The sequence below is a fragment of the Herpailurus yagouaroundi genome, unplaced genomic scaffold, assembly GCF_014898765.1.
Source record: "Herpailurus yagouaroundi ecotype Mexico unplaced genomic scaffold, PumYag 28, whole genome shotgun sequence".
Classification (NCBI taxonomy): domain Eukaryota; kingdom Metazoa; phylum Chordata; class Mammalia; order Carnivora; family Felidae; genus Herpailurus; species Herpailurus yagouaroundi.
The window spans coordinates 97,558,914-97,582,876 of NW_024412376.1; the positions used below are offsets into that span (position 1 = coordinate 97,558,914).

The 23,963-nt window shown below is 38.2% G+C and overlaps 1 protein-coding gene across 8 annotated transcripts in view; it reads right to left on the reverse strand.

The window, feature by feature from the left end:
• The window catches only part of ARHGAP24 (Rho GTPase activating protein 24), a 662,096-nt gene that overhangs the window by 158,772 nt on the left and 479,361 nt on the right, over positions 1–23,963 (reverse strand). The window contains exon 1 of one of the 8 annotated variants that reach the window (XM_040479236.1): positions 10,247–10,516. The exons of 6 other annotated variants lie outside the window; for them this stretch is intronic. The gene's annotated coding sequence lies outside the window, so the exon portion shown is untranslated. Of the gene's footprint in view, positions 1–10,201; positions 10,517–23,963 lie in introns of those variants that run through there. One more of the 8 variants, XM_040479229.1, reaches the window with a different exon arrangement.

A 23,963-nucleotide genomic window follows, 5' to 3' on the forward strand; every position in this document is an offset into this window, starting at 1 on the left:
TATTTTATTTTATTTTATTTTATTTTATTTTATTTTATTTTATTTTATTTTACAGGGAGAGGGTGAGCAGGGGAGAGGCAAAGGGAGAGGGAGAGAACCTTAAACAGAATCCACACCCAGTGCGGAGTCTGCTGCAGGGCTTGATCACATAACCCTGACTGGCATCATGACCTGAGCCGAAATCAAGAGTCAGACACTCAACCAATTGAGCCACCCAGGTGCCCCTATTCTGCCTCCTTCATTTTAAAGTTTTATCTTTCCATTTGTCTTCATGTAACATAAATTCCACAGCTACAACTTTTGGCTGAATTACACTTTGGGGGATGCAAAAAACTAAGGGACACAAAGGAAGAAGTAAATGAGGCAAGACTTTACGTTTTCGATCACCTGAAGATTATAGTTATAAATGCAAATGTCTTTTTCCCAGTACAGGGGGAATTTTTTTTTTTTTCTCAATGGGCCTTATTTCAGGATTAGGTTGTATGACTCAGCTAGTTGGGGCAGCGCAAACTGTAGCCCAGTTGGGCAGAAAAGAAGCAATTTATGTAAGCAAAATAAGTGTAGAAAAAAGAAATTGAGCCATCTCTGCATATGATGATCTTCTGAGTTCACTCCTGAGGGATAATCTACATTAAAAGAAATTCATGATAACTGAAATTTAACCCCTAACACTGTCCCAAGATCAATATTTCCTTTATAAATGGCCGTGCCATAGCTGTGCTGGAATAATGGCCTATACACGCTATGTGCACATAGTGATGGGACCTCTGCACATAAACACTATTCTTTTTTTTTTTTTTTTCCCTTTCCCAGCATTTGAGAATGAGGCTTTTATTCCAGGAGCTACAACAGCTCTTCTCAAACCTTAACGCATCAACGAGATAGCTGGGGATGTAGGTGAAGATGTAGATTCGGATGTGGTAGGTCTATGATGGAGCTCAGGGTTCTGCATTCCTAACCACTTCTGGGGTGAGCCTGATGCTACCAACACACTGACCATACTGCGAACAGCATGCCAGCCCCACACTGAATTTTCCTAGGATCTCTCCCAATTATCACCTTTTTTGAGCCAAGGTTAAAAACTGAATTGTGACCTTCCCCCGCAGAGATAAATTTGAGTCCTAACCTCCCAAAATTCAGAAGATGAACTTGTTTGGAAATAGGAAGGGTCCTTAAAGGAATAATTAAGTTAAAATGAGAACAATAGAATAGGTCCTGATTCAGTATGACTGCTATCTTTCTCAAAGGGCAAATTTGAGACAGACACTCACAGAAGGAAGATGTGAAGACAAAGGGAGAAGACAGCTACCTATAAGCTAAGGAATGCCTGAGGCTACTAGAAGCTCAGAGAAAAGCCTGGAACAGGTCGTTCCCTAGCGCTTTCAGAGGGAGCACTGACCTGCCAACACCTTAATTGTAGAATTTTTGCCTCCAGAGCTGTGAGACAGTACATTTCTGTTGTTTAAGCCACTCAGTTTGTGGAATTTTGTTATGACAGCCATAGGAAAGTAATACAGCTACTGTATTAACGATTTTTCCCTGACACCTCTTCTGTCTCCTCCTCTCTTGACACACAGAAAATGTCAGTGCACCGCTAAACTTAGTACAACGTGAGGAATGTGAAGACAACATCCCACACACAGATAAGGTAACACAAAGCGGTAGGTCATGTATCTTAGGTTTGCCTAAGAAGAAAGCTCGGGTTAGTCCTACAGTTATTTCAGGTGTTAACCATGACATAGGTTGAATCTAACATTCATGGTGTCTGTTGTTAGTTCCCCCTAGGAACCAAAAAACTTGACTTTTAACACTCTCAAGGAATATATCCTGAGATTTTTGTGAATCTCTAAATTCTCAAATAACTTCTATGACATATAATGTTCTTCAGGAAATGAAACATAATTAAAAACGTGGAGTGGCCCCTTAATAATAGCACAAATGTAGACCTAAAGTCAATTATAAAGGCATTAAAACAATTTCACAAATTACTTTCTTATTGTTTTTGCCTTTGTTTTATAGCACATTTGGTGAACTCATTTTGACAAAGTTACCAATACTGTTAAAGTAGAATTCCATAATGTATTCGAAACTGCTCTTGTCTATTGAATTCCCATTTAATTCTACTTCTTCACATCCTTGATGCCTCATTAGCAGCCCTACCAATTGCCTTTCTTTCTTCAGAGCCAATTTTCCACAATGAAACAAAGTTTTGTGTTTTCCTTTTTGAAAACCATGTCATGAGAGTTATTAAGTTGGCAATGAATACACATAGAAAAACAGCCCACACAGACTTCAATGGAAGGTGTAGGCAAGCATGAGGTGGCTAAGTGCTGGGTCCACACAAATCAGTTTTACAGCAAACACAATACAGACACGTTCCTCAGAAAAAGGACAAATTACTCACAAGGCAGTGTAGACCTTTGCTTTCACTTTAAAATACTAAAACGAACAAACAAAAAGCAAAACAAAACAAAAGCAAAAACAAAATGCTTCCAAGAGCTATGAAAGTTATGGATGTGAAGTTCTTGATTCTGATACTTTGCCACTCTTGAATAGACTTCATCTTACGTTTTATACTCTCCATGGTTCTCATCTGGGGGTGGTAACACTACCTTGAGGGGAATTTGGAAAAGCAAGGGAGTGTCTGAGTTTTCACACTAAATGGAAGGTGTCGTTGATATTTAATGGGCAAGGCCTGGGGAAACCAAATAAAGCAAAGCAAGGAATGATAAATCTTTGTGCCTCACCAAATGCCCTTGTAGGTAGAGGTCCTCATCCCATTTTGGCATTTCTTTAAGATTAATGGCCTTTCCAGTTTGGGCTCTGGCTTCACCTTTTGACTTCTACCAGAAACCATGCTGACTTCATAGGTTTCTTTCTCTGTGATTTCACAGGTGTGTCATTACTTTTCATGTTCAAAGAATACTAGTTTCTTACTCTTTCCACTTTACGGACTTTCCACTTTATGGACTGTGATAAAGTATATACTGTGTAACTAACATACCTCTTCTTCCTGGTTTGTTGTATCTTTATTTTTATTGGGTATTATAAATAAATCCGACAAAAACAATGTTCTTCAGATAGAACACCTTATACTCTGGTTTCTTTTTGCCTTTTACTAAAGATAGAACCCCTTAGAGGTGTTTTAAAATACTCTTTTATACAACTTTCCAGTTCCCTGGAAACTGGTAACATTATTGTTACTGTCTCTTTCCTTTATCCATTCTGTCTTAAAACATAAATAAGTGTGCACTATGAGTAACATATTGTGTTAGCCTCCATAGAAGGAGGTCACATTCAATGCTAATCAGATCTCTTTTCTGTGATAGTCAGATTTACCCTGTTTTATCTCTCATTATTTTTTTTCCTTATTCTCTCTGGTAACTTTTTCCAACTTTATCGTTTTTTGTAACCTAGAAAACATTCACTTCTCCACAAAATCATGGCAATCCTATTTGCTAAAATATCTCCATTTACAATCTATACTGATTAGCTTTTTGATGACTTCTACAGACAAGCCCATATACATATTTTATCATTTTAACCTCAAAATATGTGATTTGTATTAATATTACAGGTATAAAAACTGAGACTCTGAAAGGTTAAATAAACTTTCCCATAGTCAAATGACTCATTCATGGATTTCAAAACAGGTCTAGCTGACCCTAGTGCTTGTGTTATTAACACATATAAACCATACCTGGTAATTAAAATCACTCTCCTGTGACTGTCAGTGAACTTTTTATATGCCCTACTTTTAAATTTTAGCACAGACACATTTGACCTTCATTCTCAGCGTCTTGACTAAATTCATCACGACTGTTTTAGAAACCTTCCAAGAGTCTATTAAAAATAAACCAAAAAATACTTTAAAAATGTTCTAGATTTCTGAACTAATACAAAACCACACAGCAGAAGTTCCAAATATAACTAGGTAGTCCTCTGTGATTTTTCGATGCTTGCAGGCATTTGAAGTGCTGTGGATTTGCCTTAATCTGTTGCTAGGAACACTGCACATTGCTCCGAACAACCTGCCAGTCTGAGAAACCTAGCGTGAATGACATCAGTGTTTCTTTTATTCAGGTCAGAGGATGGTGTGAGGTGGTATGAGAGGTCATGGAAAGGGAGGAATTCTAGGATAAAGAAGCTAACAAGAGGAATAGGAAGTGAAAAAAGGAGAAAGAATTGACAGACCCTAAGGAAAGAGCTTTCCAGCTGAAGTCCTCCTGTTTCCTACCAAGCACACACCCCTGGAATTGGTTCAGTCTAGTCTGATAACAACTGAGAAGGGCCAGTGCACAGCGGACAGTGTCTAATTCCCTTGTCACACCAATGGAAATCATAAACCGGAAACCTGCAGATACCAGAGAGAGTGATGCCACTTTGAGGCCTTAATCAAATGTCAGACTTGAGAATCAGGAGAACTAAGAGAAAGAAATCCACCTACAATGTTTTCCTAACACGTGTCTGGCTCCAGGATAAAACATAAAGCATCAGTTCTGGAATTTAAAAAGTAATTAGATTTATATTTATACCTTCTTTGCTTTTTTTTCATCTCAGAAACTTGGGTACCTGGGTGACATAGAGGGTGGTGGGGCAGATGGCACAGAGAAAGGACCATGTTGATGCCCCCCTTCTGCTATGGTAATGGCCATGATGGCCACCAAGCCTAGGTAACTCCCAAGTGGCAGAATGCCATTTCCAACCCTGCTCACAGCTGCTTAGTGATGTGGTTGGTATGGCAACTACTCTGTGCCAGTCAGCACACCAAAGCCTTCTTTTAGCATGCATATTGTTTCATATTTTGCATCTAAATCTTTAGCTTCTCCAGAATTTTTTTTGGGGGGGTAAGGGATAAACACTTTTTTTCCCCAAATGGCTATCTAGTTGTACCAGTATCCACTGTCAACTCACACATCCTTCCCCACTGTTTTGAAGTTCCATATCTATTACACACTAAACTCCTGTGAGAAATTCCAATAACTGGAATGTAGAAATTAAATTGGGAAGGTAAAAAAAAAAATCCATTCCCACTGAAACACCATATACATGCTTTCTTCTTTCCTAATGTTTAAAAATGGAGAGAAGAAATGGTGCAAGGGGAAATGCCATATTTCTAGGGTTTCTCCTTCCTCGATTATGAACTATTTTTAGCACATGTTTATTCTAATCTGATAAATCAATGATCCTATTCAACTATTAAAAGTTCTTTGATCCCTCTGTACACTGCTGATGACTTGAGGAATAAGGACAGTATGAATTACATTTGACAGTTCAGTTGAAACTGAACTGCTACTCAATTTATGCATTTATTACCAGAATCCTAATATGGAAGTATTAATTGTTAGTCTCTATATTATTTAATATATCACTGTGTGGGACAAGTAAAATATACCTAAGTATTCAGTAAAGAGGATTTAGTTATTTTTAGCCTTTTTGTTGATTATTATTATTATTTTTTGAAATAGAAAGAGAGAGACAGAACACGAGTGGGGCAGGGGCAGAGAGAGAGGGAGACACAGAATCTGAAGTAGGCTCCAGGCTCTGAGCTGTCACCACAGAGCCTGACATGGGGCTCAAACCAATGTACCACAAGATCATGACCTCAGCCAAAGTTGGATGCTTAACTGACTGAGCCATCCAGACACCCCTATCTTTTTGTTGTTTTAGAAAGCATTGAATTTAAAAAACAAAAACAATGAAACGAAAACCTCTTTGGAGTTCACTAGGAGGGTTGCCTGGATTGATAGGGAGCATTTGGTGTCAAAGAGATTGTTGTCCATAGTGGACCAACCAGGTGAACACCACAATTGGCAAAATGATACTAAGTAATCTATTACTGTGTGGGAGTGTTAATTTGTATTAGTCATGAGTTTTTATTTTCTGTATTTCTTATGATTTGACATCTGGGGTCCTGCTGATCCTGGAGAGACTGCCTCTCCCAGGGTTAGCTAATTTCTAAATATAGCAAATAAACCATATGCAAATAAACCAACCCAGAGCTGATACCCCACTTTATAGGCTCTCACAAGGCTCTCCTTCTGGGATGCTATCCATCTGCCCTAACCACCTCAGGGCCAGGTACCCAGACAACTAGAGACAGCCCCTAATACCCTACAGCCTGCTGACATTATTCAAAGCCAAACTAAACCTTCCTACCTTGACTTGCCTGTTCCTTTCCAAGGAAACCACAATAAAGACTCATCCATGGTTTCCCGTCTCTCCCTCTGTCTCCTGACCAACCCTGGTGTTTTCTCAAGTGCCCCCCACCTCCACCCCATGGCATACTGCACCTTCTCCTCTTGGTAACTATGAGTCACAAACTATCTCTCTTTTCAATGGCAATCATCTCCTGATCTATTGGTCTCACTATCCATAAATAATAATAACATCTGCATTTAAAAACATAGTTCTCATATAAACTTATAAAGAAAACGAGATAGTTCTTATAGATACAAAATAATCCCTCTTACCAAATTGATGTGCTCATATAAGAGTTATCAATCCAGTGAAGCCCTATTCTACAAGAGAATAGGGAAGGGACAACCTCCAGTATTTTATACTTTATCATCAAAATATTCAAAGAATGCTGACCTTTAAAATATCCTATCAGAAGAGAGCATATAAAAGTCTCTTTATATTGATTTTGTTATGTTGGAGTAGAATTCTTGAACATTCTCTTAAGATCCAATATGCTTGTAATAGGAAACTTTGCAATGATTTCCTGTTGATGGTTTCTTAGCCATTAGAAATATTGGAAGTTGTTAAATACATTGTCTCAAAGTGATTATCTGTATTACATATAGAAGAGAATCATTTGACTATCAGAATGTAAAGAATTTAACTTGCTATTAGCATTAAAAAATAAAGGTTTTAAAAAACAGGAATTGTATTGGTTGTAACATATACATTTGAGATAAGTTACTTTGGTGAGTATTTCCTACAGTGGCCAAGCAGACAGGCAGGCACAATTTGAATCTGTCTTGTAACAACCACACTCTATGCATTCCATTTCCTTTGTAGATCTTAGATTCGAGACAAATAATGAGACCTCTTGAACAGAGTTGTGGACAATGTTTTTATCTCTGTTTCCAATGGAGAATCTCCTGCTGCCATATGCTCTTACTCAAAGTTCTCACTGAGGAGCCCAGTGACTGTCAGGACATTCCTCCACCAGAGGAATAACCATATCATACACCCCGTTTTCCATGTTTCTTGTTTCCAAATAACCTAGGCTTCCACTAAGGAATCTGGAAGTAATAGTTAAAAGTTGTGTGAGTGCCCATTACTTCATCTGAATCTAAAACCACTTGGGGAGGAGTTAGTAGGCAGAACTGAACTTAATTACCTTAATGTTAAGGTAAAGAGACATAAAAACTACTGATACCACTTTAAGTAAACCCCATATACCACAGATCGCATTTAATCTCAATTTACCAAAGCTCTTTGTAAAAGTCTGTGTTGGTATGTGTAAACAATTGTTGATAAAGGTTTCCAAGCTAACTAGTTATAGACTAGAAGGAAAGAACAACATGAATTGCCAAATTGTAAGCATAATAGATAATGGCCATTCCCTGCCTGGTAGACATTCTTTCCCAACAACCACCCCATTTTCCTGCTCAGAGGGGGCAGTAATCTCTTGATCTCAGGGGAGATGGGTCTTTCCCCAGTTCCAGGAGATAAATCACAGTGCTTTCTTGCCCAGGGTGAAGAGATTGAGTATAGGTCTAAAGAAAAAAAGGTTTAGTAAATTAAAACCTTTATAATTTTAAAGTGTAGAATAAAGGAGAAAGCCGAAAGAAGGAAGAGAAAAACCAAGAACATAATGTTAAATTTAGGCTTTTTAAAAAATTAGAGATGCTTATCATATATATAAATAAAGGCTAATCTTTTTCTTTAACTGAGAGAGCTTAATTGCACAGAAGTAAATGTGTTTGAACAGACTGGCATGTGCTTTGAGGTCAGTACCTGTAATCTCTAAACCTTTTTAAACCTCTTTGCATATCGCAGTAAGCTAGTTATCCAAAGAATAAACACAGACACTATTCTGGGCTTTTTTTTTTTTTTTTTTGTGGCTGTTTACATTGATTATGGTTCAAAAAATAGATGACTAAGTTTCTAGTCTTTTTGCATGGAAGGTGATCATGTGTACAGATGGACACCACTTTTGAACATATTGGACCGTAAGTGGCACAGAGATGTGGATACTGTCATATTGATAGAGCAATCGTAAGAAGCTGTCCATCAGATCTTTTCAGTCATGGAGAGAAAGTCATGTTAAACTCTTTTTTTTTTTAATTTTATTTTTTAATAACATCTTTAAGTGTTTATTTTTGAGAGAGAGAGAGAAAGAGAGACAGAGTGTTGAGTGGGGGAGGGGCAGAGAGAGAGGAAGACAGAATCCAAAGCAGGCTCCAGGCTCTGAGCTCTCAGCACAGAGCCCGACATGGGACTTGAACCCATGAACCTGAGCCAAAGTTGGATGCTCAACCAGCTGAGCCACCCAGGCACCCCCATGTTAAACTATTTTAAGGAAGTTGCCAAATTTTAGATTGTGGCAGCAGAAAGCCAAGGTAGGGGAGGTTTCTATAAGGAAAGGCCAGTCACCAATTCTTTGTACACTGCAAGTTCCATGTCTGTCAAATGAAACTATTGCTGCTCTTAATTGGCACAGAAAGCATGACAACGGTAAAGTCGGATGTTTTCTGCTCACCATTCCACGGTGTCCTAACAGTCTGAAAGCAAGAAACCATGACGAGAGTGTCCAAAGAACTCAGCAGTCCATGTGTATGTAACAACAGGTGACATTCTAGCTTAGAATATTAGACTCTTCTTCCTAACTGACATAACACAAAAGTGGGACAAATGATTTTGATATTGTATGTTAGCTACAAAGTGTTTTGAACAATTTTAATGTTCAGTGCATTTTAATATAACTTATTATACTTTATTAGTTTAAAGAAATCAACCTAAAATAAAGTTTTATTTTTTTATTCTAACTTTATCAATCTTGGCAACAGAATTCAAGTTAATTAAGACAGATGAGTACATTCAGAGACAGGTTGAAAACATGTTTTATTAAGAACTTTTGCTCTTGGCTTCATTTCTGCTGACTATGAATTCCCTTAAATGTGCTATTGTTCTTTCACTAGACATAAAAACTTGAGCAGTTGATGTACTTTTCAGTAGCCCATCATAATGATTCCTCGTCTTAACGTATACTGTCTTTTCCTTTCTTGTAAACTTTGATAGCTTTTTGAATTTTTATTCTTCTTCTATTCATATAATACCAAATTCCCATGTTTCCCTTTTCTAGAACATGTATTTCACAAATACAAATCTCCTGTATATTTATTTAGATACAATAATACAGTGTCTCTCCTTTATATTTTGTATAGGTTCAGTTAATTAGCTAACACACAAAACCAGGGCAAGATTAAGGCCTGTCAGCTTACCCAGACCACATTTTGGATTCCTTTGTCCTCCTAGTGAGTACACACTCCACACCCCCACAAGACAGTTATATTGTCCTTGTGTGTCCAAAATTCAAATATTCTGATAGTGAAAGACTTATAAGCTGACTTGGTTAATTGTAAATGCATTAAAATATAGCTGAAGATTATTTGGGTTTCTTTTGGTTCTCAAGCAGTTTTTTTTTTCACACATGTGTGCGTAAGCACTTGTGTGCGCACGCGTGTACACACCCACCCCCCCCCCCACACACACTCATAGCCAAGCAGTTTTCATTTTGACGAGCAAAAACACAGAAACTCCCATGTTACTTCTATCACCAGATCAGAGCCCAAGGCACTCTGCTCTCCGCAAAGTTTCAACCACTAAAATGTGGGGGAAGCAAAGAAAACACCACAGCAAGAACTCCAACAACTACCAATTCCGATTTATGTCCGAAGCAGTTTTCATGTGCTTTCAGATCAGCATGGGAATTCTGTACATGAACAGCTAAGGTAATTTGGCAGCAGCAATTAATGAAAAAAAAAATCCAAGAAAACAGCACTAAACTGATCACATTTCAGGGTAAGAACAGCACTGTGTCCAATCCATTGCCACAATTTGACACTGTGGAGAGCTGAATGGATCGTGACAGAAAACAAGGGTATAAATAAAACCACACGCAGTCTAGGTCCTGGCTTTGTGGTGATCTAAATATCCCCAAATTATCAAACACAATAAACAGCAATACCTGGCAATTTGTCTCCAAATTAATGAGAAAGCACCCAGCTCTCACCTTGCACAAACACACACTTCAGTGGTCAGTGACAAATGCAGGCAGCACTTGCAGGCTGGGAGACCAGAACAGCTGCTCTGTCCTGAGCCGCTTAAAGCACATTGGAGCCCGGCTCCGGTCCTACTCTCCGTTGGTTCGCTGCAGTTTCTCCCATGACTCCATCACCCAGGAATGGAAACCACTGCCCTCTCCCCAGCACTAGTGGGCTCCCCAGCTACTGAGCTCAGGTAAAAACGCTGAGTCCTGCAAGGTCGCCACAAGGTGAACATGGGCAAAAACAGTATAGGGGAAATGGAGGGACTGGCAAGGAAAGACCCTAAACTCCAGACGCTTTGCCTTTCAAGAGATTCCAAAGTCCATAAATCAGAGCTGCAACAATAGGCAGAGAATTGGTAAATCTGAAAATCCCCCAGTGGCACTGAGCCAATTTGCTAACCCAGCGGTACTCTTTAAACCGTAATCTCTCTCACTCCCTCAATCTCTGTCTCTGTCTCTGTCTCTGTCTCTGTCTCTCTCTCTCTCACACACACACACACACACACACACACACACACAGATTTTAGTGTAGCTATTCTAAATTATCCAGACGTACTTCTCAAGACAAAAAGTTTTTGTATACCCTTTCCAGGTAACAAAGCTTAAAAATTATTTGCTAAAATCAAAATAAAATAACTTTATAGAGCAAACTCATTTCTGGTAATAAACTAATTCATATTAGTGAAGTCTTGCTTTTTATGCACATACTGGACTTATGCAAACACCCTCCCACACTAAAAAGATGGTAAAGATGTATATATTCAGAGCTGATTGGCAGAATCAATGAAAATTTCTCGTAAAAATTCCTATCATCTTTTTCAAGATTAGTCTTGACATAGGCACATTTTAATCTGGAGAGGTTTCAAGAAGGAATTTCTTCCTAAAATACAGGTATGTATTTTATGTATGTATGTTTGTATGTATATGTTATAGACAGATACAAACATGTTTATAAATGTTTCCCTGGAGAATCTCCCTGAGTGTTTATTTCTCATATTTTGGTTTTCCTATTAGAAGTGGAGAAGGAACAATTTTTTAAGCTTGCAGGTACATTTTGAAACAATTATCTTGCCCGTGTATTTTTTCTTATTGGTAAATAATTACTTACTGACGTTTAGGTTGATTGCATGAACAGAAAACAGTTCTCCCTTTTCCACTTTCCTCTCCCCTCTTTTTCTAACCACCACCATTCACCAGCCATATGAATGTAAGCAGCTCCCTGAACCTCCCAGGCATCAGTTTTGTAATCTATAAAATGGGTTTTGGTTTTTTTTTTTTTACTAGTGTCTGCTTTGTCTGCCTCCTGGGATGGTGTCAGCGTGAAATGGGAGAACAAGCAGAAGCAAATGCTTTGTAAATTGTAGAACGCTGGAAAAGCACAGACTTGCTGCATTTTCCTCCCTTCAGTTGCCTGTTAGTACTGGGACTAGTGAATTACTTTCCTGTTCTCAAGAAGGATTCCTTAGGCTTCACAGGAAAGTGTTTGTTTCAAGTGGTCTATAAATAGAGTTTAAGATTTCATTGAACTGCTGTTCTCCTTGGGGCGGGTCTTGATGGCAGTGACCACATGTCCAGAGTCAGTTAATTGTGAGCAACATGAGCACATGAGCTCCGTCTGGTCTTTGAGGCAGAACCAGACCAGCTGAAACCCTGAGAGAAAATGCTCACGTGATAGCCAGTTTCACAGTTCACCTGGGGTCAGGGTGTAGCTCAGGTATTTGAGGGAGGGGTTGCCCAAAGGGATTGAGGAAGGGGAAAGGTTGGGGTGCAATGCCAGATTCACTGCTGAGGTAATTCAGTAACAAACACTTCTGGGCATTCATGCTGGTGTTCTAACAATTACATATGCATTATTTAGAGACTAGCTGGTTGTAGGGAGGGGGGAACCAAGAAGGGAGACTAGGGGCGCCTTAGGTGGCTAGTTTGTTAAGTGTCAGACTTTGACTCTGGTCTTGATCTCACGGGGCTGGGAGCCCCCAGTCAGGGTCCATGCTGACAGTTTAGAGCCTGGAGCCTGCTTCAGATTCTGTGTCTCCCTCTCTCTCTCTGCCCCTCCCCCGCTCACACTCTGTCTCTCTCTCTCTCAAAAATAAATAAGCATTAAAAAAAAAAAAAAAGAAGAAGAAGAAGAAGGGAGACTAATGGGGAACCAGAAAGGAACTAACAATGTGAGCGCCTGTCTCATGAGATACACAGGGCTGGGAGCTTCACAGATCTTCTGAGTTAATGCTCACAGTAGTCCTACACGGTAGTCATTATCATTCCCATTTCACAGATGAAATGAAACAGCCTGCACATTGTTACTGGTGAGTGGTGGAGCTCGAATTACTGTGGAGGTCAGCATGGCCTAGAGTCCCATATTCAGAGAAAATTGGTTTATTTATAGCTTTCTTGGAAATAGAAAGGAAATAAAATTTGGTTTTCAAATAGTGGGAGTAGGGAAGGCAAGAAGGCAAATTTTCAAGGAAACTTCTTGAGGTTATTTATTGGGCAAGTTAACTTTTATAAGGAGTGCAGACATTTTTTAGGAAAACACATTTTGATTTTTTAAATAATATAGTTGTTGTAGGATACAGGGAAAACATTTTAATATATGCAAAGAATTCTTTTTTTTAATAATTTGATCCTGCCTGTCTTCAAATTGATTCTGAGGTCTTCAAGCAGATTCTGAGGTCTTTCTCTAGAGCAGAATAGCTTTCTGTTTTTCAACATCCACTAAACACATTATTGTATTTTATTTTGCTTAAATTACTGATCCTTAGGAATGCCCACAAGAAAGCAAGGTAATGTCTTACCATTAAATGTAGCAGGAAAGTCATGTTTTCAACTGTAGTTTGGAGTATAGTAGAAGAGTCATAATTTTCAGTCCCCTGGATCTGAGGATATTCATAAAATGTCAGATTCGTTCTACCTATTTTATTTGAAAGCAGAGGCAGGGACCAAACTGCAGCCCTACATGGTATCTGTTTTGGCTGCCCCCCACTTTTTAAGATTTTTTAAATGTTTATTTATTTTTCGAGGGAGAGAGAGAGAGAAATAGTGTGCAGGTGGGGAGGGATAGAGAGAGAGACGGAGACACAGAATCCGAACCAGGCTCCAGGCTCTGAGCTGTCAGCACAGACCCTGAAGTAGGGCTCGAATCCACAAACCGTGAGATCATGACCTGAGCCCAAGTCGGACGCTTAACCAACTGAGCCACCCACGGGCCCCTCGGCTGTCCCGTTTTTAAGTGGCATTCCCAGCTGAAGTTGTATATGCAAGCCAATTCATATCATATCCTATATTCCTGCCTTTGATCTCTCCCTTTTCTAGATTTTCGAAATCTTTTCTGAGAATGCCAGTGTCTAATTATACCTCTGCTTTTAACATTGCCATCTGCAAAGTGCACCATCCAAAATGCCTTCATAAAACTAGCCTTCTCCTTCTTCCTAAATCTAGTTTTAGAAAGAAAACAATTCGTCTGGCAGTCTTGCAGATAGAATCAGTTTGTCTCAGATATTTTTATTAAAGAGAAAAGTATAACTGGGCCACTAAGTTAGTAATAAGTCAAAATAAATAGTGGAAAAAAGGGAATAAATGCAGGTACTTTAATATCAATTTTTCAAGTTAAATTCTGAATGGAAAAAACAAAACCACAGCATCCTACACAACCGATCAACCCACGTAAAAGTAGACCAGGGACCTTCAGTTACTTGTTCATTTCCTTGCTACTTTTGCTTACAATATACATTTTGGCACTCACTACAACCCCCTTGTTCTCACGGAATCATATTTAACTAAAGAGGAAGTGAAATAAGGGAGTGAATCTATTGGGAAGCTGATAATGACAAATATAACATTTGGTAAAGTAAAAAGGCTGCTTTGTCTCATTCCCAAACCCATCTTATTTCTGAATGAAAAAAAAGGATGAACAGCCAGTCAAAATTATTTTTTTTTTAAAAAGAAAGAAAAGAAACTATTGAAGCAAGCTTTCAATTATCTCTCATGTCATAAATAATACAAATGAAAACAGTTTTTGGCACTTTCTTTGAATTATAAATTTGTCGCATTAAGGTATTTTGCTTTTCAAACACCACAGGTAGTGTTTGCCTGAGTGTAATTCCACAGGAGCAAATAAAAGCACATTGCCTCCTCACTTTCTTGATCTAAGAACTTTCATTTCTTTATTTAAATTTTGAAATCCTTGTTTTAGAAGCACATCTTGAAACGAAACTTGGTTAAATTTCAAATGTATGAAGAAGAAGGCATTTGGAAACAGGGGTCAACATTAGTAATAGGTGAAGAAAGTAAATAAGATGTTCTGGTTTTTTGTTTGGTTCCTGTTGCCTTGCCTAATAATGACATCTCTCTGGGGTTCCTGGGTGGCTCAGTCAGTTTAGCATCTGACTCTTGATTTCAGCTCAGGTCATGATCTCGCAGTCATGAGATTGAACCCTGTGTTTTGTGTGGAGCCTGCTTAAGATTTTCTCTCCTTCTCCCTCTGCCCCTTTCCCTCCCTCTCTCTCTCTCTGTCTGTATCTCTCTCACAAAAAAGAAAGAAAGAAAGAAAGAAAGAAAGAAAGAAAGAAAGAAAGAAAGAAAGAAAGAAAATGACATCTTCCTGATGTGTCTAGTGGCAGTGTTTACCTTCATACTCAAGGAGGTCTGGCTTGAAATCCATAGAATCCCTCCTACTGGAGGGAACTGGGTTCATGGATGAGCAGGATGGAGTTGTTTCCAATTTGCAACCAAAGAGAAAAAGTATTTTTCTAACACATTTTTCCCTGCCACTCCCTTTAATTCAATTCCTTTCCTTAGGCCTAAGAACCCCACATGATAATACCTATTAGCCATGGAGAGTAATTACTGTTAAAACAATAAAGGTCACTTTGGGAAAAATTTAGAATAATCTGAAAGGTATAAGTTTTTAGCATTTCAAGCATTTTGTGTGGATGCTTAAAGATATGTATGTGAAGTCTCTTACTCCAAATATAGTTAAAATCATGAAAATGAACACTTCCTTATTTACTATATTTTTAAACATAATTTTTTTATTGAATAGTAATTTTTCCTGGATGCAAAAAGATGTACCTATTAACGCCTTTTCTACTCTAAGATGTGATGAATCACTGCCTTGGTTTTGCTGAAAGCTTTCCTAAATACATTCAAGAAGTTTTTGAAAAAGAAATACTTACAAGAATGCATAAAGAGGGAAAAACCCTGGAAATTATCCCTTTATGAACACAGGGGAAGGAATTCCTGAGTGTTTTTAGTTGCTATCGTTTGTTTAGTTATTACATCATTATTTACTACATTCCCATGCCCTGCTTTACCTCCCCATGACTTACTATATTTTATAACTGAAAATATTTTTTTAACTCTATACATTTTTTTAATTAAAAAAATTTTTTTTGAGAGACAGACAAAGTGTGAGTGGGAGAGGGGCAGAAAGAGAGGGAGAGACAGAATCCAAAGCAGAATCCAAACCTGTCAGCTCAGAGCCCAATGCGGGGCTCAAACCCACAGACTACAAGATCATGACCTGAGCTGAGGTTGGACGCTTAACCTACAGAGCCACCCAGGTGCCATACTGGAAGTCTTTTCATCCCCTTTACCTTTTTTGCCCAGTCCCCCAATTCCCTCCCCTCTGTCAATCACCAGTTTGTTTGTATTCATGAGTCTGTTTCTGCTTGTCTGTTTTTTAGATTCCACATATAAGTAGAATCACATGGTATCTGTTTTTGTCTGTGTGACTTATTTCACTTAGCATTTACACCCTCTAGATACATCCATGCTGTTGCAAATGGCTACATAATATTTTTCCTGGCCATGTAATATTCTTGTGTGCGTGTACATGTGCATGCGTGTGTGTGTGTGTATTAACATCTTCTTTATCCATTCGTTCATCTACTGGTGGACACAGGTTGCCTCCAAATCTTTGCTGTTACAAATAATGTTGCAGTTAACATAGGAGTGCACCTGTCCTTTTGGATTAGTATTCTCATTTTCTTCAGATAAATACGCAGAAGTAAAATTGCTGGATCATATAGTAGTCCTATTTTTAATTTGGGGGGAACCTCCATATGCATTTCTGTAGTGGCTATAGTATTTTGCATTCCCACCAACAATGCACAAGGTTCCCTTTTCTTCACATCTTTGCCAACATTTGTTATTTCTTGTCTTTTTCTAGCCATTCTGACAGGTGTGAGGTGATATCTCATTATGGTTCTGATTTGTAATTCCCTTATGATTAGTGATGTTGAGCATCTTTCCATGTGTCTATTGGCCATCTGTAGGTCTTCTTTGGAAAAAAATCTCTATTCAGGTCCTCTGCCCTTTATTTAATCAGACTGTTTGGTATTTTGGTGTTGAGTTATTTAGGTTCTTTGTATATTTTGGATATTAGCCTCTTATGGATATAACATTTGTAAATATCTCTTCCTATTCAGTAGGTTGTTTTTTTTTTCTTTTGTTGATGGTTTCCTTCACTGTGCAGAAGCTTTTTATTTTGATGTAGTCTCAATTGTTTATTTTTGCTTTTGCTTCCCTTGCCTGAGGAGACAGATCCAAAAAAATATTACTGAGACTGATGTCCAAGAGTTTACTGTCCATGTTTTCTTTCAGAAGTTTTATGGTTTTCAGTCTTATATTTAGGTCTTTAATCTTTTTTCAGTTTAATTTTGAGTATGGTGTAAGAAAGTGATCCAGTTGCATTATTTTGCATAGACATGTCCATTTTTCCCCAAAACCATTTATTGAAAAGACTATCTTTTCCCCACTGTATATTCTTATTTCTTTTGTTGTAGATTAATTGACCATATAAGCAAGGGTTTATTTCTGGACTGCCTATTTTGTTCCACTGATCTGTTTTTATTTTTGTGCCAATACCATACTGTTTTGATTACTATAGCTTTGCAGTATATCTTGAAATCTGGAATTGTGATCCCTCCAGCTTTGTTCTTCTTTCTCAAGATATGTCATAGTAGAATAATAACTGAAATTTAGAGCACTATTTAGGAGCTTTTAAATGCTTTATGGTACATTTAATGAGTAAAGTATATTAGAAAACAGTGTATGTAATGTTATCTGAATTTTATATTATATATTTAATAATACAGAAAAACCTGAAGTTTTAATCTCTAGATACTGAGATTATAGTAAGTTTATTTTCTTCCTGATCTTTTTCCATTTTATAATGTCTTACAAGGGCCATTACTACCATGTAGAAGAAGGGAAAGAAGGAAGGAAGGAAGGAAGGAAGGAAGGAAGGAAGGAAGGAAGGAAGAAAAGACAAGAAAAGAAAAAAATCAGCATGTTTGGGAATATTAATTGATAAAGCGAATTCACCATGTTTACAATCTCTGTACTTGGAAACATTCAGTCTCCAGAGCTTTTATCACCATAACTCTCACCATTTGCATTAAAAATATTCATGAGCACACATAAAAAAATTCTAGATGCTCTACTATTATAACGTATGGAAAATGTAGAATAGTCTCACTCATTTTTAAAATATTAAAAAAGGAGATCGAGGAAATGGCAGGCATGTGTATAATCTCAAATATAGAGAATGGATATGGTGCAAATATAAACAGCCTGATATACATTCATGACAATATCGTAATAATTTGGGGATAAGTGCTTATTTCAAGAAGCAGAATGGTAAGCTAAAATCTTTATGTGACCAGGAAAATCTATTGTCTTCTAAAATGTGATCTTGATTTAGCACATAATTTAGGGAGATCTCTTCCGTAATGTCGATATAAATTTCTTTAAGGTGAGCTGGGTACCAGGGGGTGAGATTGCATTGCTGATGATAGGCCTTACTTGCACTTTTGTTTGTGTTTCATATATCTTTCTGACCTAGGAGCCAGTTGGTAGAGAACTCAGGCTTAAAGAAAATAAACAAACATCATCCTGTTCATTAAATGGCAGACTTGGGTCCTTGGTGTAGACAGAAGGCTTGACGCCTGTCAAGAATATTTGAACACAGCCTAAGATTCATTCACTTGCTACTGCTTTATCTGTTTGCTTGCTAAAATAACACTTGAGCACCTGGAGAAATAGCAAGACCAAATCCACATAAATCGAGCATTTTACTTTTCAATAGTTAAGTCATAGCCATATATTTTTGGTTTTAAATGTTGGTGGTGAACTCTGCCACTTACCAACTGAGCAATCCTGGGCAAATCACTTCCCTCCCTAGGTCTCAATTTCCTTACCTATCAAATGAGATCCCACCCAGATAGTGGATGTTGAAATGGCACGTAAACTGAGAATCTAAGGAATTGTCATTATATGTTAATCTGCTCTAAATTTTGCAACTTTGGTGTTATATTGATTATCACTGATTTTAAAATGAGCTCCGTAGCTTTTACTGCTAGGAAGTATAAATAATAACATGATATAAAGACATATTACCATCAATTCATTCCAATATTTATTCATAAAGCACAGTATAAAGGAATGACATCAAAAAACTGAATTCATAAGCCTTCAAGACAGCCTCCTTAGCTGCACAACTTTTCAAACTGGCTCAAGAGTGGTTCTCAAAATACTTCTTCTGATAACTACTTTCTTCCACAAGTCCCATGACATTCCCCATTAAAACAACAACAAAAAAGAATCTGTATAATGGCAAACAATCTGTTATGAAGAGGGCTATTGCAACATCTTGAGAGAGAGGGCAAGACCAGGAATGAACAAATGGGCACAGGCAATAGTGGAGGTAATAAACATCTCTACCCACAACGGGGATCAATAAATGTTGTTAACTGGCTGTAGAGAAGAAAACACAAATGATGTCACTGAGGAGAAAGAAGAATAGGAAAGGAAGCTAAAGTGAGGCCTATTTCTTCCTAATGAAAAGATGTACAAAACAAAGTTTTTACTTCCTCAAGAAAGTTTTGAATGTTATGGTTTCAATTATATTAGAAGCAGGGTGGGGTGTATTTAAAGGGATCTGTTGACATCTAATTGAGATTCTTTTGATGATAAAAACAATCACCCCCTGTTGTGATCCTGAATGTTAGAAAAATGAAATTTTAGAGTGGAACCAACTTAGAAGTGGCATGAATATAAGAGGCAGTGGAGATGGTAGATAATAGGGTGCACTCCTTGAATACCAAGTCTCTCTGGGCTGGGAAGTTCATTGCCTTTGACCAAGACTATCTCCATCCATATTCAGTAGTTGCTGAATCTCAAGTTCTGGGATAAACTCACCCCTAGGATGAGGAATAATGGGAAAACATCTGCTAACGGGAAGAAAAGCTTTAAGATTTGCATCACTTAAAGATTTTTATTAAGAATATTTTATATAATTTGCAACTCAGCATCTTGGGACAAAGCCTTTTGACCCACACTAGTTACATGTCTAGGGATCATTGCAGATGATGCCATTTTTAATAGCCAATAAACTTCTCAAGAAAGACATAAAAATCATAGGATCTCAGCATTAGAAAAGATGCCAGTGGCCATGTAGTTCAAATCCTTATCTTATTACTAAGTTAAAGATATTCATTAAACAATATTTTTCCTGGTCACTAGAGCAGAGGGTTAATGTAGGAAGCCAAGTGTTCCAAACCTTTCATGAATATGGAAATACTGAGACAGTATTGATTAAGAGATCTTCATACTCTCTTTTCTGTGTCAATGATTTTATTAACATTTAATTTCTTGTGGCAATACCTCAAATTTCCAGTAAACATTTGCTATAATAATTCTATAGCTCTATAACTAAAAGAAAAACGACAGTCTAGAAACATTTTTTTTGTTTGATTGGGGTGAGAGAATGAAGTGTTGGTGGTTAGCCAGCTTGCGGTCGAACAATTTAATACTTTTATTAGGACCATTTATAGCATTAGAAAAGTAGAGCACCACTAGAATATGAGGCAACAGAAGTTTGAGGATGAAAGATGCTCTCTATAATACCATTGGAAAATTAATTTGTGCAAAGGAAGTCCAGAAAAGGAAGAAACTGAGGCATAAAAGAGCAAAGTGACTTGACAGATCACTCAGCCCTGTTAAGTGGAGGAACTATAAGCAGAAATTCAGGTTACTGCCTCCAGAGTCCATGCTGCTGAGGCCTGTGCTGTGCCACATTATGAAATATAGTGCATGTGCCTGTACCTTGCTTTAATTATGATCAAGAACAAAGTGGATAGCACCACAGTCTTACAGAGCTCCAGTGTTACCCAAGATATTATCCCTATTATTTCATCTGTGAAAAAATTGAATCATATAAAGGGTAAGGGCATTTCTCAAAGTCACAGAGCTATTTGGTGCTGAAAATTAAAGATGAAGAAGATATTGTCTAACAAAGTTGGTAATTCACTTATATCAAAAGCGAAACTGAAATTTTTAAAAAGAAACTCTCAGTAATAATGTCTACCATTTATTGAGCATTAGTTATATTTCAAGGATTTTACATACATTTTTATTATCTTCCCAACATCCCTGAGAGATAGATTCATTTTATCTCATTTTATAAGCCTCATGTTACAGATGAGGAAAATTGAGTCTCAAAAATTTAAGTAGCTTGGGGCGCCTGGGTGGCGCAGTCAGTTAAGCGTCCGACTTCAGCCAGGTCAGGATCTCGCGGTCCGTGAGTTCGAGCCCCGCGTCAGGCTCTGGGCTGATGGCTCAGAGCCTGGAGCTTGTTTCCGATTCTGTGTCTCCCTCTCTCTCTGCCCCTCCCCCATTCATGCTCTGTCTCTCTCTGTCCCAAAAATAAATAAACGTTGAAAAAAAAAATTTAAGTAGCTTGCCCCAAATTACATACCTAGCAGGTGATGAATCAGGATTCAACTCCAAAGACCATGTACTTTCAAAATACCTTTGGGGGACCCAAGGGGATATTTCAATGCTGGGAGTTGAATACAGAGAAATGAGAGAAAGAGAAATCTCATTGCTAGACATACATGTTCCCTGCCCTTCACAGTCTATCTTTGGCATTTCCCCTCCCCCCTACCCAGAACTAACCCCCTTGTACCACTTATCACTCCTCAGGTTTGAAAAGTCCCATTCTTGCCATTCTACCAACAGCTTCCTTTATCTTCTAAGACTGCCTCTCCAGGATGTTCTGTAAGCCAGAAACTTTACACAACAATAAAGGGTGTTAGAACTGAGCACTGGAGGTCCACAGTAGATTCTGTACTTGAAAAAAGGGAAGGGGTTCTTTAGCAGAAAATGGTAAATAAACTTCTACATGTACAAATATATTCAGTTGCATTGTCACTTTTTATAAGTGACTAAGCATTAAATAAAATAAAGCATTTCTCTGTCTTACCTAAAATACTTATTTAATGAATCACACGAATAATGCATTTATTGTCTATGTAATGAACACCCTGATATATGAATCTCAATATAACTAGCTAGATATGATTCTTTTCCTAATTTTATATAATATCTTCTTTCTCATCTTTATTCAAATGGAAGGGCTCGTTTTGTATTTGAATTTAAACTCCTTTCAATATGTAATACAGGAATCCATAAAATGTTAATAATGTTGATAATGGGGAGGAGGAAGAAAGATGGTGGTGGAGTAGGAGGACCCTAGCATCACCTTGTCCCATTAATACAACTGGATAACTACCAAATCATCCTACATGCCCCAGAAATCAACCTGAAGACTGGCAGAACAAACTTCACAACTTAAGGTAGAAAAGAGGTCACACTGAAGAAGGTAGAAAGTGTGGAGATAAGGCTTGAGAGAGAAATGGATCATGGCCACTGCAGTGGAGAGTGAACTTGAAAAGGGTGAGGGACACACTGGCACACAGGGGAGTGCATGGGTAAAAGGAAGCCCCACTGCAATTGACTTAGAAAGCGAGAGAACCCAAATTTCATGAGTTCTTGAATCAGCAGGGCTTAAAGCCTGGAGTTTTAAAGGGCTTGGCTGGGATAGAGCCCATAGGCATTGGGGCTGCTTTTAGTGAGAAGGCAGGGCAAACAGCATGCAGACATACAGCATGGAAACAATGATCTGAAGAGTGCCTGGGTTGCACAGTGGGGAGGTTAGTTGTTCATCTTGGAATTTGTCACAGAGAGGCAGCATTCATGTAGAGACCCCTCCAGGAACAAAGGAACTGGCAGGCACCATTTACCTCCCTTGCCTCTTATCATAAACACAGGGCCATCTGCAGGAACCAGATGTTTAGGAAGCAACCTAAGTTGCTTACACAAGACCCGTCACCACACCCTGTGCTCCAGTGGAACCGCTCTTCCCAGTCAAGCTTGCCTCAGTCCCAGCATGTCAAACTCCCTCCTTCAGAAGATCAGCCCAAACCCCTGCCAGCACTGTGTCTCCTGATGAGGGTGTTTTGCAAGGATTCATTTCTGGTGCAAGTGACAACAGGGTTCATTTCACAAGAAGACAAGAGCGCACACCCAGTTAAAATGCACCACATTCAGGCCAGAGACCAAACACTGCCCACAACAGGCAAAAAGAGCCTCTGCAAATGACTGGCCTGCAGAATGAAGCAGCCAGGACACAACACCAGAGCACACACAGCACACATTGGACACATTCCCTGAAGCACCAGGCCCTGGGGAACAGGGAACACTACACTGCAGGGCACTGTAGGACCTCTTCTTCATAAAGCCATTACCCTCAAGAACAGGAAATGTAGCTGACTTTCCTAACACAGAAAAAGAGGCAAAAAGGCTTAGACAAAATGAGAAGACAGAGGATTTTATCCCAAATAAAGGAAAAGGCCAAGGTCTTTTGAAACAGATATAAGTAACATGCTTGATAGAGAATTTAAAGCAATGATCATAAGGATGCTCGCTGGACTTGAGAAAAAAAATGGAGGATATCAGTAAGACCATTAACACAGAGATAAGGAATGAAAAAGCAGGATAAGGGGCTCGATAAACGAAATGAGAAACATATTTGATGGAATGAACAGCAGCCTAGAAGAAGCAGAGGAATGAATTAATGATCTAGGAGACAGAGTAATGGGAAGTAATCAAGCTGAACAAAAGAGAGAAAGAAGAACTACACAAAACAAGAATAGACTTAGGCAACTCAGGGACTCCATCAAATGTAATAACATTTGCACTATAGGAACCCCAGAAGAAGAGAGAAAGGGGGAAGAGAATTTATCTGGAGACATAACGGCTGAAAACTTCCCTAATCTGGGGGAGGAAACAGATATCCAGATCTATGAAGCACAGAGAACCCCCAATATAATCAACAAAAACAGATCCACACCAAGACATATTGTAATTAAAATGGCAAAATACAATGGTAAAGAAAAAATATTAAAAACAGCAAGACAGAAGACAGTTGTATACAAAGGATACCCCATAAAGCTACCAGAGGATTTTTCAGCAGAAGCTTTCTAAGCCAAAAAGGAGTGGCATGATATATTCAAAGTGATGAATGGGAAAAACCACAAAAACAACCACAAAACAAGTAACAACATGGCAATAAATTCATATCTATCAATAATTACTTTGAATGTAAATGGACTAAATGCTCCAATCAAAAAATATAGGGCAATAGAGTGAATAAGAAAACAAGACCCATCTATATACTGCCTATAAGAGATTCATTTCAGACTTAAAGACATCTGAAGATTGAATGTGAAGGCATGGAGAAACATTTATCATGCAAATGGATGTCATAGAAAGCCAGAGTAGCAATACTTAGATCGATCAAAATAGACTTTAAAACAAAGACTCTGATAAGAGATAA